This window comes from Larus michahellis, chromosome W, assembly GCF_964199755.1.
Source record: "Larus michahellis chromosome W, bLarMic1.1, whole genome shotgun sequence".
Classification (NCBI taxonomy): domain Eukaryota; kingdom Metazoa; phylum Chordata; class Aves; order Charadriiformes; family Laridae; genus Larus; species Larus michahellis.
Window position 1 is genome coordinate 26,719,349 of NC_133929.1, and position 15,379 is coordinate 26,734,727.

The 15,379-nt window shown below is 44.3% G+C and overlaps 1 long non-coding RNA gene across 1 annotated transcript; it reads left to right on the forward strand.

Annotated features, from left to right (window-relative positions):
- Positions 1-207: 207 nt before the first annotated feature.
- Positions 208-14,587, forward strand: LOC141735515 (uncharacterized). The gene is made up of 3 exons (XR_012584764.1): positions 208-8,203; positions 8,688-8,743; positions 14,302-14,587. It is a non-coding gene; the product is annotated as an uncharacterized LOC141735515 (long non-coding RNA).
- The last annotated feature ends 792 nt before the right edge of the window (positions 14,588-15,379 follow it).

Below are 15,379 nucleotides of genomic sequence, written 5' to 3' on the forward strand. Positions count from 1 at the left end.
TCCGGCGCTGGAGCCCTCAGCACAAGAAGGACATGGACCTGTTGGAGCGGGTCCAGAGGAGGGCCACGAAAATGATCAGAGGGCTGGAGCACCTCTCCTATGAGGACAGGCTGAGAGAGTTGGGGTTGTTCAGCCTGGAGAAGAGAAGGCTCCAGGGAGACCTTATAGCGGCCTTCCAGTACCTGAAGGAGGCCTATAAGAAAGCTGGGGAGGGGCTGTTTGCAAGGGCACGTAGCGATAGGACGAGGGGCAGTGGTTTTAAACTAGAGCAGGGTAGGTTTAGATTAGACATTAGGAAGAAGTTCTTTACCATGAGGGTGGTGAGGCACTGGAAGAGGTTGCCCAGAGAGGTGGTGGAGGCCCCATCCCTGGAGACATTCAAGGCCAGGCTTGCTGAGGCTCTGAGCAATATGATCTAGTTAAAGTTGTCCCTGCTTACTGCAGGGGGGTTGGACTAGATGACCTTTAAAGGTCCCTTCCAACCCAACACATTCTATGATTCTATGCCCTGCAAGGAGAGACTGTCCAGCCTGGAGAAGGTAAAGCTCCGGGGAGACCTTATAGCAGCCTTCCAGTACCTAAAGGAGGAGTACAGGAGAGATGGGGAGGGACTCTTTATCAGGGAGTGTAATGATAGGACGAGGGGTAACAGTTTTAAACTGGAACAGGGTAGATTGAGATTAGATATTAGGAAGAAATTCTTTATTGTGAGGGTGATGAGGCAGTGGAACAGGTTACGCAGGGAAGTTGTGGATGCCCCTTCCCTGGAAGTGTTCAAGGCCAGGTTGGATGGGGCTTTGAGCAATCTGGTCTAGTGGTAGGTGTCCCTGCCCGTGGCAGGGGGGTTGGAACTAGATGATCTTTAAGGTCCCTTCCAACCCAAACCATTCTATGATTCTATGAATCTATGATTACTTGTCTGCTAGCCTTCCCCTCTTCCCAAGTCTTCTTTCTTGATTTCTACAGAAACAGTCTTCAAGACTTACCATTTCCCAGACCCTTAAAATAACAAAAACCAATGAGCATAGCACAAAATTATTTTTTTTTTTATCAAATGAAAAGACCTTAGGAACACTGAACTCCAGTGTATCATTCACATTATATTTTATTCAAAAATAAATGACCAAATTTTCACTTACATGCGAAGGCCACCAAAGTTTGTGAGAAAAAATGCTGCATGGAAAGCTGGTTGCTCCATGTTTTAGGCCAGTCTTGGTGCATTGTACACATGCCCTTTATTAAAAAGGTTTTAATTATCTATTATTAAAGGGAGCTTAGGTTCATTATATAGACAAGCTTGATGCATCCTTTTCCTGAATATTGGGTCAGCAGTGCTAGTACATATCATTAGAAGTATCATGCACCATGGACTGACATGTTTTTCTATGAAAATTTAACATGAATGTTAAATACAGTCATCTGATAAAGCAAATAAGCCCACTGGACAAAATATAGATTACAAAAGCTTTCATCCAGAGGGAATTAAATCTTCTTATGGCAAGACAGCATAGAGCTCCCTACAACAACTGATATCTGCCCTAGGAGCTAGAGCAGTCATCAACACTCCTGGCAATTGCACCACAGACTACAGACATATTGCATCTCTGGGCGCAGATCTACAAATGAAAGCGTAATCCAAGCCCATCAACAAGAGCGGGATTTTTAGTAGCACTTTTGTTACCTGGTGACTTGAATAAGTCCTGATACAGTCATAGGTGAAGGCTTACTTTCATAAGTCTCTTGGAGGCAGATGACAAAAGAAGTTTTGAGACCATCACTAAGGAGGTCCTGCCCTACCTGACAATTATACCCTTTTCCTATAGAGCTGCTCAGGGGAAAGCCCATCACTGACCTCAGTAGAGCCATGGAAAGTGTTGTGTGGCCAAGGCACCCTCAGATGGTGGAACATACTGGCAGGGCTATCATCAGCAGCACCACGCATCACCACACCACCCCCCATGTAAAACAGGAGTAGAAAAGGAGGGACAAGGAAAAAAATTCAACAGATCCAGTTCACATGATAATTAGAAAGTACACAAATGGGATTTTAAATAATCTTTTTAAGATAAATTTTAAAAAATCTTGGGAAGAAAATAAATATTTGAAGTCAGATCTCTCTAGAAATAAGTGTATATTAGACGGATGGTTTTATTAAAGCCAGCTTTCTGAGCAGCGTCCAGAGGGCTCTGCAGCATGTGTCTGAAATAACAGTCAGATGCAAACAAGGAGCACAAAGATGAAACCCGGCCAAACCTCCAGGGAGATTAGCAAGTTCCCAAGTGTGGTTTTAAGTGAAGGATCATCATACTTGCTTTATATACACCAATTAACCTTGCACCAAGAATACCACTGAGAAAGCATAGCTATTCTAGTGTAAAACCAGCATGAGATCAAAGTTGGGGGGAATAAATGATTTTTTAATGTAGCCTCTCACTTCTTATACAGTTTATTGTCCTGGTTTGAGGTAAAACAGAACCAATTTTCTGATTTGTAATTTTACTTTTTAGCTGGGCCTCTTCCAACTGACTAAACTCTGAAATTAACAGCATATTGTTCAGAAACTGTTCACTCTCAGAGTGATAAGACCTGATTATACCAAGGAATGGTATGCACAGAGGTTCTTGCTTATACTTATTGCTATAACAACCAAGCTCAGCTAACTTTGTTATTTGCCCCGTTGGAGGGTCGGATGCGGAAGAGCATAGAGGGGTCACAGCTGCAGGGAGGAGTGGACAGGACAGGTGACCCCAAACTGACCAACAGGTTATTCCATCCCATCTGCATCATGCTCACTATAAAAGCTGAGGGATCAAAGGGTCAGTCCTCTTTCTTCAATGACCAACATCCGAGGAGGACCCAGTCTGTTAGTCTGCTTTTGATCCCGATCCGAGCATTCCTGACTCCAGATCTGGAATCTTTGGAGGGAGAGGGGGGAAGGGGCCATCTGTCATTCTGATTGGCCAATCTGGCCAAAACCACAACATTTATACAGGTGAGAAACCCATCCCTTTGACAAAAATATCCCCACATGCTGGAGACGTATTGAGGGAGAGAAAGGCAGTACGAAGAGATTTCCTTCAGTAATATTTAATGGTTTAGGCTTTGGGGACAGGGAAGCATTGGGCATAATTTCATGTCACCTCTGTGGGGTAACAGTTGAGGTCTGTTCACAGCACCAACTGGTAGCTCAGCAGTGAGAAATGGGTGGGAGAGGGTTGCAGAGGAGAAGGAAGGATGGCTGCAATCCAAAGGAAAGGGGCTGCAACGCTTGCCAGCAGCTGCGCTGGGTGCACAGGAGCCAGAAGTCAGGCAATCATTTAGACTAATCTGTTATTTCAGTGCTTGTGTTTATGGCGTTAACCTCTATTCCTACTACAAATCTTTCTCCTTTCCTCTAAGACTTCAAGTGTGCAGCAGCCCTGTGGGATCCCCTGTTGAAAAGCTAGTAAGCCATGCAGACTTTGTCCTTTGGTGAGCCAGGATCCTATGGAGGCTCATCAGGATCAGATCAAACCGCTGGTAGGCACACAAGGTGCTGTGCCATCATGTCTGAGCCAGCAGAGACTCAGCCACAGTCCCCTCTGGGTACCTTTTCCCTCCACCTTCCTCCTCTCCTGACTTTTTTTTAGCTTCTCAGCAGCTCCTGAGATCACAGCATGTTACAATATTTACCTGGGCACCACCCAGCCTACAAAGACTGACTGGATGAGGCCAACGCCATGTGCACAGCAGAGCTAAGCACCGGGGCTCAAATGCCAGGTGACCCAACCCAACCCACCTGCCTGGCAGAGCTGGCATGAGCAAGTAGCACCTCCCTGCCTGGGAGCACCAGCAGAGTGAGATTTCTCCCCATTAACACTTCTCTCCTGTCAAAAGCAGGAGCAGGGATTGCAGTATGTAGTGGTCCTGATAACAGGACTGACACCTTCTTTCTCACCCCAAAAGACTAGCAGACAGACCACATGCTGCACACAGCAGCCCTGCCTGTAGGAGGGATGTTCACAGGTTCTGATTAAGCCTCTTTGGACACTACCTGTTTCCCATTTCAGCGTGCTTTATTTTTCGTTTTTCCTCTGTAAACTAATCAAGGCATTTCAAAAGGCTGGTATGTTGGGTTTGCATGGCAAGTTTTTGGTAGCGGGGGGGGGGTGGGGGGGGGTGGGGTGCTACAGGCTGGCTACTGTGAGAAGCTGTTAGAAGCTTCCCCTATGTCTGACAGCCAGTACCTGCCAGCTCCAAGATGGACCCACCAATGGCCAAGGCTGAGCCAATCAGCAACAGTGGTAGCACCTCTGTGATAACATATTTAAGAAGGGGGGGAAAAAAAACAACTGCAGGGCAACAACAACAGTGGAGAGAGTAGTGTGAATATGTGAGAGAAACAATTCTGCAGACACCAAGGTCAGTGAAAGAGAGGGAGGAGGCATTCCAGGCGCCGGAGCAGAGATTCCCCTGCAACCTGTGGTGAAGACTGTGGTGGGGCAGGCTGTCCCACTACAGTCCATGGAGGTTAAGGGTGGAGCAGATATCCACCTGCAGCCCATGAAGTACCTCACGTCAGAGCAGGTGGATGTGCCCGAAGGAGGCTGAAACCCCGTGGGAAGCCCATGCTGGAGCAGGCTAACCTGTGAACCCATGGAGAGAGGAGCCCACGCTGGAACAGGTTTGCTGGCAGGACCTGTGGGTCCCACACTGGAGCAGTCTGTTTCTGAAGGACTGCACCCTGTGGAGGGGACCCATGCTGGATCAGTCTGTGAAGAACTGTAGCCATGGGAAAGACCCACATTGGCAAGTTCATGAAGGACTGTCTCCTGTGGGAGGGACCCCACGCTGGAGCAGGGGAAGAGTGTGAGTTCTCCCCCTGAGGAGGAAGGAGCAGCAGGGACATGTGATGAACTGACCACAGCCCCCATTCCCCTGACCGTTTGAGGGAAGAGGAGGTAGAGAATTCAGGGGTAAAGTTAAGCCCAGGAAGAAGGGAGGGGTGGGGGGAAAGTGTTTTAAAATTTGGGGTTTATTTCTTATTACTCTGATTTTGACTGGTAATAAATTAATTTCCTCAAGTCGAGTCTGTTTTGCCCGTGATGGTAATTGGTGAGTGATCTCTCCCTGTCCTTATCTCGACCCACAAGCCTTTCATTATATTTTCTCTCCCCTGTCCAGCTGAGGAGGGGGAGTGATATAGTGGCTTAGGTGGGCACCTGGCATCCAGCCAGGATCAACCCACCACAGCTGGCATGAATTTTGAAGTGTGCTTGCCATTCCAGACCAAAGTCTCTGTACTCAGAACCCCAAATTATGTTCCCTGTTGGCTCTCACAGTGAGAAGAGGGTTCATACCATCACCTCTGAACTCTGTAGGTGCAGTTAGTCCACCAAAAATCAACACAGCAGTGTCAAGCAACACTTTTTTTTCTAGTAGTGAGACAATACAGTGGCAGCCCATCGGGATGACACTGCATGAGAGGGGAGGACAGAGATGCCCATGAGTTAGGCAGAGGGTCCCACAGCAGCCACTGCCAAGCCCTGCAGGGTTACAAGGAGCAGGGTCCGTTGGGTAAAACCCCTCCATTCCCCCAGGTGTAGCCAGGCTGGGGTTAGGCAGGGCACAGAAATTTTAACAAAGGGACCCTGCGTAGCTGCAGCCATGGTGAGCTCACACAGCAGCATATGGTTATGTTTTCCTTTTCAGCCATTTGATCAGGTGAAAAGCCTTTCTGTTCCCAGGGAAGTTCTCAAATTCATTTGTGGCTCAAAGAGCAGATCCCGGTGGCAGGAGGCAGGGTGGAAACTTGCCGCCTTCAGAGCCCTGTGTCCCACGGAGGGCCGGGACACCGAGGTGGGAATGTACAGCTATCACAGGCGGGATGGCCCAGAGACATGGGAGCTGCAGAGAGGCTGGAGGAGAGGCATCTGCAGGAAGGGCCATCAGCAGAGGCTAATTTTACAAATTGAAACAACAAGTCTAATGGTATAGGCATGACAAGCCTTTCCACAGCTGGTTTTGGAATCAGCCAGCTTTATGTTTTCATTAGCCTTATGTTCATCTGGTGGGATGCTTGTATGGGCACACATGTGGGTGGGAGTATGATGAGCATACTCACAGATGAGCAAATCTGATTTGGTCACAGATGAGCAAATCTGATCCCTCATCTTGCTTCTGCACAAGCAAACGGGGAGGCTTATCCTCAGCTCAGATCAGAGCTGTAACTGTCATCCAAAAAGGTGCAGCTGTATTAAATAACAATGTATCACAGGAGCATTTGTGGCAATTTTGCTGATGTTTGTTGCTATAGTCAAAGCACAAATGCTTTTAATGCTGTGTCAAGCTGATGAAACTCAGCTGTGAAGAAGAAGGAAAAAAAGGTACTGAGTCACTTGGGGAAAGAGGAAAAGAAAAGGAGCTACGTTGTGATGGAGAAAATATGACAGTTTAAATAGGATTCTTCCCTATCAGGCCAAGATACCCCTCCAAAAAGCCTACTTTCAACCAGCTCTTTACTGCAGAAGCTAGACAGAGTTCGTTCAAAGCCCATATTTTTGTTTCTATGGTGTTTTAACGGCAACTGGTTATAAACACAAATGGCTTCTGAAAGAACAGCTGGCCCTAGGGGACTGGGGAAGGGAAAAAAAGGGAAAATATCAAGCCATTAGAAGGGGGTAAAGCAAATGTATGAATGGGTTGAGAAAGAAAAAATACCATCAGCCTCCCAAGGTAAATTGTTTAAGTTTTGGGGTTCTCAAGCTTCTTCAGATATACTCTATACCTGGTATTCTTGCCCCTGTTTTAAATGGATGGTTTGACTTTTTCCAATTCCATAACCTTTAAAAAAGATAACATATCTTTCCTATAACTTCTATAAAAGGATAATAGAACTGAGCAATAAAAGCTGTGTCTTCCATCTTCCCCTATAGCTTCTGTAAACTGCATTTTTTTTCATGATGAATGGTAAAATAAGTTCTAGCAGCCACGAGCCTTTCCAGCCACTAATAAATGAGCACAGCTGGCTGAAAAAGCACAGCCATGACATTGTGCCTCAAGGTGGCTTCAAGGCTGTAAACTCAGGCCTAGTTTGATAATGTCCCTCAACAGTATCTCAGTGCCCTATGAAATCTTCATTACCAGTGAACATTAAGAAATTCCTCTTTAGAGCATCTAAAATGTTGTCGTGGCTTTTGCCAAATAGGCCAATGACGAGGCAACAGATGCTCTCCCCCCACCTCTTGCTCCAAGGAGAGGAGAGAGACAGAGATTTACGAGTTTAGAAGAAATTAAACTACTTTAATGAAATATTATTAATAAAATAAAAAGGAAATAATGAAATTGATACAGTATATACAAAACTGTATTAAGCTCCCAGGATGACATCACTGGCAGGCACTGGGGAAGACCCAGACTGGAGTTAGGAACCCATGGATCGGGATCAAAGGCAGATGAACAGACAGGGTCCTCCTCGGACGTTGGCCATTGAAGAAAAAAGGCTGACCCTTTGATCCCTCAGTTTTTATACTGAGCATGGGGCAGATGGGATGGAATACCCCTGCTGGTCAATTTTGGGTCACCTGTCCTGTCCGCTCCTCCCTGCAGGTGGGACCCCCTACGCTTTTCCATTTCTGAACCTCCAATGGGGCAAATAATGAAATTAGCTGACCTAAAAAAAAAGAGAACTTGAAGTTTCCTGTGGAGATTTGCTCATTTGTATGAATCTAGTGGAGAAGAAAAGAAATCCATTTCTCTGTTCCTGCTCCCACGTTTTCTGTCTCCTGAGTAAGTGACAACTCTACAGTGAGGATTTCTGTCTGTTTATATCCATGCCACGATAGCTTTAGAGACCAGATAGCTTTTGGTGCGCCTGCTGTAACAACCAAATTGAAATCCATAACTAAACAAATATACATGCAACCAGGCAGGACTAGAGGACTCATCAGCTGTGGTGGGTTGACCTTGGCTGGACGCCAGGTGCCCACCAAGCCACTCTATCTCTCCCCTCCTCAGCAACACAGGACAGGAAGAAAAGAAGATGGAAAAAATAACTTGTGGGTCAAGGAAAAGGTAGTTTAATAAAGCAAAAGCAAAGGCTGCACATGGAAGCAAAGGAAAACAAAAGATTTATTCTCTACTTCCCATCAGCAGGAAATGTCCAGCCACTTCCTGAGAAGCAGGGCTTCAGTTCGCATAGTGTTTGCTCCGGAAGACGAATGTCGTAAGTAACGAATGCCCCCCCCCCCTCCTCCTTTCTCTTAGCTTTTATTGCTGAGCAGATGTCATATGGTATGGAATAGCCCTTTGGTCAGCTGGGGTCAGCTGTCCTGGCTATGTCCCCTCCCAATCTCTTGCCCACCCCCAGCCTACTGGTGAGGGGTGGAATGTTGGAGAGACAACCTTGATGCTGTGTGAGCACTGCTCAGCAGTAGCTAAAACACTGGTGTGTAATCAGCACCTTTCTAGCTACCAATACAAAGCTCAGCACTATGAGGGCTGCTAGGGGGAAAATTAACTCCATCTCAGCCAGACCCAATACATTAACCTTTAAGGTCTTCAGAGTAAGAGTAATGAGGCATTATAACCAGTTATACTGTACTTCCTAAGAATTTTAAATTTATCTCCTCTGTGATACTGTGAAATGTTTTTCATCACAGTATTTTCTGTGTCTTTCCTCTCTTATTTGCATGTTCTTCAATTTTCAGGTCCAACAGACAGATGCACGCTCGCAACTGCAGGATAAACTTGAATTCACACACATGTACGTGCACCAGTAAAGAAATAGAAAATCAGCCTCCATGGATAGGAAGGGTGATAAGCATTAATCTCAGGATTCATTGTTGCATACAATGGACTTGGAATAAACCACCTTGGGTGGTCTTTTTTTCTTTTGAAATTGTATTATATTTGAGGGCTGCTTCCAGTTTACAGTTGCAGGGCTTCATGGGACACTCGAGTCTTTTGTCGTGTTCAGTGAGAAACCGAAACGACTAGCTATTTAAACAGTGCAGTTTATTTAAACAACAGATATATAGGTTCTTAGGATTGCCGGTGATAAATACACTGTCTGCAAAGCACGTGCAAATGAAAGTATTCCTACATATACAAAACGTGCGACAAAGTTATAAAGATACAGCCTGGCTATAAATGTAGAAAAGAGAGTCTCTAGAGAAATTTCTAAGTTTCCCGAGGAAGCACTCGGTATAATCTAAGTCTTACCCAAAGGCGTCCCTATGGGGAGGAAGAGAGGCTCAGCCCGTCGAATGATCCCAGAAGTCAGTGATGTAATTCTTTGTGATGGTGTCTTCCCTGGGTATCCCCCTCTCTCGGGCTATTTTTATACTATTTGTTATTTTCAAGGTGGAGTTTGAGTGACTTTAGTCATACATACTTTTATCATGATTGGTGTAAATTTCTCTCGCTTCACAATTAAAGGTATAGTTTATGAGAAATTCAGGGCGCAGACTCAAGAAGGAGTGGTCGCACCTTGGAGGTGGGTAGCCTTCGGGATGGAGGTGTGTTTTGGTATTATAATGACATTATAATGAGCAAAGTTCACACAAAGGACAGCATTTCATCAAAATTTGACAAAATGTTGGCTCTGAGCATCTAGCGGGCAGCTAATTGGCAGCTTATCTGTTTCATGGTATCATCCCATTCCCGTATCCGCTATACATCATAAGGTAAAGACGCGGAATAATTGCATCCCGTCCCATACCTCATGTAGCTTCACAAGCATCCTTATCAGGGAACCACAGGTGTTGTGTCCTTCATGCCAGCTGCGGCTATTTTCTACCTAAGAAGCCTCTTGCTTTTTCACTTTACTTTAATGTGTGAACAATGCTGTACTTTTGTATTTTTAGTCAATTTAGTAATTATTCCACAATCCTCTAGTGTTAACTAGCCAAGTTGCTTCTGCTAAATGTGTATACCAATGCTTGAATGTCCAAGCACCCATTGCTTTTAACAGTCCATTGTATCGTTCAATTTTCCCAGAGGCTGGTGCATGATAGGGGATGTGATACACCCAGTCAGTGCCATGCTCCTTGGCCCAGGTGTCTCTGAGGTTGTTTCAGAAATGAGTACCATTATCTGACTCAATTCTTTCAGGTGTACCATGTTGCCATAAAACTTGCTTGCTGGCAGTGTGATATAATCAGTCTGGCAGGCTTCCTCATATTGATATTTCAGCCACCGTCTTCCATGCCAGAGAGGCTTCAGCTGCTTGGCTTATTTAGGTGTTTATGAGGTTGTTTCGTAAATGGGTCTTGTTATCTGATTAAATTCTTTCAGGGATGCCATGTTGCTTTTCAAGGCCCAAGATAGTATTCCCGGCAGTGGCATGGATAACGGGTATGTTTCCAGCCATCCAGTAGTCACTTCCACCATTGTAAGCACATGGTGCTTGTCACATCTGGTTCGCAGCAGTGTGATATAATCAATCTACCAGGCTTCCCCATATTGATATTTCAGCCATCGTCCTCCATATCAAAAAGGCATTAGCCACTTGGTCTGTTTGATTATGGTGCACGCTTTACATTCATGGATAACCTGTGCAATGGCATCAATAGTCAAGTCCACCCCTTGATCACAAGACCATTTGCATGTTGCATCCCTTCCTAGATGTCCTGATGTGTCACGGGCCAATAGAGCTATAAATAGTTCACCCTTATGTTCCTAGTCCAGATCCACCAGAAACACTTCAATTCTAGCAGACCGGTCCACCTGCTGGTTGTTTCCATATTCTTCAGTGGCACAACTCGCGTATGTGAGCATCTACATGATGTATTTTTACAACAAAGTTCTCTACCCGAAGAGAAATATCTTGCTATAATTCAGCAGTTGATCTGCTTCCATTGCTGTAGCCACCCCATAAGGCATTAACCACCATCCAGGAGTCAGTATAGAGATAAAGTAATGGCCATTTTTCTCATTCAGCAATATCTAAAGCCAGGTGGATGGCTTTCACTTCCACAAACTGGCTCAATTCACCTTCTCCTTCAGTAGTTTCTGCAACTTGTCATGTAGGGCTCCACACAGCAGCTTTCCACCTTCAATGTTTTCCCACAGTACAACAGGATTCATCTGTAAACAGGGCATATTGCTTTTCATTTTCTGGTAATTTATTATACAGAGGGGCCCCTTCACTTATCAGTGCGACCCATTTACTCCATGTAGTATAAGTTGCATGATGTGTAGGCATCCCTCCCTTTGAACATCCAGCCAAGAACAGGCAATCGAGTTGCGAAATCCTTGCCTTCTGGCCAGTCCATGATCACTTCCAGAATTCCTGGGCAACTGGGGTTTCCCATTCGAGTTCGCTGTGTGATCAGTGCAATCCACTTGCTCCACATTGCATCAGTTGCATGATGTGTGGCAGGGACCCTTTCTTTGAACATCCAACCCAGCACTGGCAGTCGAGCTGCCAAGAGGAGCTGTGCTTCTGTACCAACTACTTCTGAAGCAACTTGAACTCCTTGATATGCTGCTAATATTTCTTTTTCAATTGTGGTGTAACAGGCTTCAGATCTTCTATATCCCCAGCTCCAAAACCCTAGAGGTCGACCTTGAGTCTCTCCAGGTGCTTTTTGCCAGAGGCTCCAGGTGGGGCCAATATCCCTTGCTGAGATGTAAAGCATATTGTTCAGATCTTGTCCTGTCTGGACTGGCCCAAGTGCTACTGCACGAACAATCTCCCGTTTAATTTGTTCAAAGGCGTGCTGCTGCTCAGGGCCCCATTCAAAGTCATTCTTTTTCTGGGTCACTCGATAGAGAGGGCTTACAATCAGACTATAACTTTGCGTGAGCCGACACAGGCAGGATGCAGGAACAACCACAAACCCACAGATGAAATACTGAGGAAATTTAATCTCGCAGGCAGAGGCACGCAAGCGGGAACGCAGGCACTGAGGAGCTCAGTCCTTGCTAGTGAGAGAGAGTGAGAGAGTCTCAACTTGCTGTTCTCGCCTGTATTTCAGGGATTCAAGCAAGTGTAGTTTTCCATTGTGCTTTGATCTTCTCTGACAGCAGGGCAGGAATCTCAGGCATGCTTGATAAGGTGCCTCTGAGTCCAGCACAGGCCTATGTTATATAAGCGCAGATTTTCTACTTGTCAAGCACACAATGATTAGTGTGAATCTTGTGTTTCTTTTTTGTCAGTTGGTGGAGACATAGCTGTTATTTATTGGTCACATCTACTGGGATATGATGATGCCCATCTTGCCATTTTATTCCTAAAAACTGTATCTCCTGTGCAGGTCCTTTGACCTTACTTCGTTTTATGGTAAAACCATCTTTCAAAAGAATCCAGATAATTCTTCTCCCTTTCTCAAAAACTTCTTCTGCTGTGTTGCCCCAATCAATGATGTCATCAATATACCACAGGTGTTCTGGAGCTTCACCTTGTTCCAGTGCAGTTTGGATTAGTCCATGACAAATGGTAGGGCTGTGCCTCCACCCCTGGGGCAGTCGATTCCAGGTGTACTGGACACCTCTCCACATGAAAGCAAACTGTGGCCTGCACTCTGCTGCCAAAGGTACTGAGAAAAACATGTTAGTGATATCAATTGTGGCATACCACTTGGCTGCCTTTGACTCCAGTTTCTATTGGAGCTCTAGCATGTCTGGTACAGCAGCACTCAGCAGCAGCGTGACTTCGTTCAGGCCTCAATAGTCCACTGTTGGCCTCCACTCTCCGTTAAATTTTTGCACTGGCCATATGGGACTATTAAAGGGTGAACGAGTCTTACTGATCACTCCTTGACTCTCCAGTCACTGGATCTGCTTATGAATGGGAACCAGGGAGTCTCAATTGATGCAATGTTGTGGTAGCAATTGGCACCTCCTGTTCTTTAACCTGCAGCAACCCCACCACAGAATGTCCTGTGAGAGACCATGCAAGCAAAACAGCTGCTTAATATTCTCTGTACTCAAGGCAGCTATACCAAATGTTTACCAGTACCCTCTCACCTACATCCCTGTATTATCAACTCTCTTCCCATCACAAATCCAAAACATAGTCCCATACAAGCTACTATGAAGAAATTTAACTCTACGCCATCCAAAACCAGTACATCAGGACACAATGTGCCAGTTATTCAGAGGCTTTAAACAGCAATGCTCATCTGAGTGTATTTTGAAAGTTACAGGTTATGGATGCCATAGAAATGACATGGCCATCTAGCTAAATTGTGAAAACAGACTGATCGCAGCAGGAGAATTACATTTTTTTAAAATGCTCTCATTTTACATTTTGAATATGGAAGATTGACAGGTTTGCAATGATCACTGAATTAGAGTGCCTTTTCCAAACATATCCAGGTCAAATATCATGGCCTATATATAAGCAGAAGGAGGTCAACAAGTGTAGCGGCTTTCTGAATGGTTTGTGTGCTTCTTTCTAAGGCAGTGATGGAAACAGTAACAGGTCTTCAGATAGGGAGGAGGGTGACTGAAGGGGGAATTCAAAAAGACCAAGGGACACTACGGCTCCCCAAACTGCTAAGGGGAACAGTGCAATACATGTGATGGGGATCATGCGATGAGATGACTCACAGATTGACTAAGTAGTCATTTCCCCAACCTATTGCATCCACTCCTGATCATATTCCCCACCCTTCTGTAAGAGGAATGAAAAATGCCATAGTATTTGAAAAGGTCTACACCTGCTTCTACCACAGGTTTCTAAAATGTTTCTAAAATGTAAGCACCTGGGTTCTATCCATAAAGAAGCGTTATTATTTCTAGCCGTGTATTCTCCTCCTTCCATACCCCACAGGGGTTGAGGCAGCTGGAAGGAAATGCCTCATTTTAGGATAGAAAGTTTTTTTTCCACATTCCAGTAATCAGACACTGCTACAGTATTTTTAAAAGTCTCTTTCACACCCATGTGTACTAATGCAAGACATATATATATATAGCACTCACAACACAATTACTGTGGCAAAGAACTTTCCAGACCATTGGCAGGAAGCTACAGGGAAAGGGATATAGAGCTTGGGAAAGTAGTTCTACACTGTGTGGAAAGGAGATACTCTTTTTTAAAAGCGTCTGAAAATCAGCTTATCATTTTCCAGGTAAGAACAAAAGAAAGTGCCAGTTTCAGATGTTTGTGAGTGAAAATGATGTCTTTTATATAGTTGCAATCTTATGTGCCAAGGCAGCAAGATAATTAAATGTATAAATGACATCGCATCTTCCTCAGCACATTTTCACTCCAAAAATTGCAGACAAAAACAGGAGGCTGCTTTTCAGATCTGAGCTGATAGTCTGCATGAAAAATATTTGTAAATAAACTTGGTCCATTTTTTTGTGTAACAGGTAACCATCTTGAACCTTCTTCCTAAGCTGTTCTAATAAAGAATGAATACTGACACAACTTTGGCAAACTGGACTGCAAGATAAGAGCTCTCCCAGAACAACTGACCTTTCCAGACATCCTGTCAGCCATAAGATGAGGAGTTATGTATCCCCTCCACATCTCCAGGGTTAGTTTGATTTTCATAGACAAGTCCATGTTAGAAAATAATACAAAACAATGAAGTGTCTTACCAACCAATATTTGAACCTGAGTAGATATAAATAAATTCTGAGTTTTAAAGTTTTACAGCAATCTCTTTTATAGTGAGATTTGTCATAAAAGTCAGTAAATTTGGTCTGGACTTTTGGATCAATTTTTTAAAGTTTTTTGGTTGGAGTTTTTGCTAGACAGCACTAACTGTTTATTATATATATGCACATATCAAACACACACACATATATAAATGTTTTAGTCTTTCCACAATATTTAGAGACTAAAACCAGTCATGAAATGCTTAGCTGTACCTTTTTTATTGACACAGTCTTCCTGTACCTATAACTAGTTTCCTCTACGGAAAATGTGACATGCTGGATGAGTTACCATTTTCTGTTCAGAGAGGAAGTATACAGGCCAACAAACATTTGGCTTTTCTGCTAATCTTTAGTCACTGAAGAACACCTGCAGCCTAACTGTTAGCTTGTTCTTCTGCCCAAGGTCTGTAACTATCAAAAAGCATTGTTCAACAAGGGAAAAAGTTGACATTACATCAGTTGGTAATAAAATAATTTCTAATTTATATGTAGCGGTATAAAAGAGACACACAATGCAGAATCGTTCAAAGGAAAGATAAGTAGCCATTTAGAATCATGTACAGAAAGCCTACTTCTTCTTCCTAACCCAGGAAGATGGAAAGTGTGAAAAACTTAAAGGATTCTACATTCTGCTTTAATTACAGTCACAACAACAGAAACACTGCTGCTGCAACCTGCAAGAGGAAAGCAGGAGGGAACAAAACCTCCCATTTCATATTTCACTACTGGGTTGTGTAGTGTCGCACATGTTAAAACAACATATCTAATTAGATTTATGATATAATGG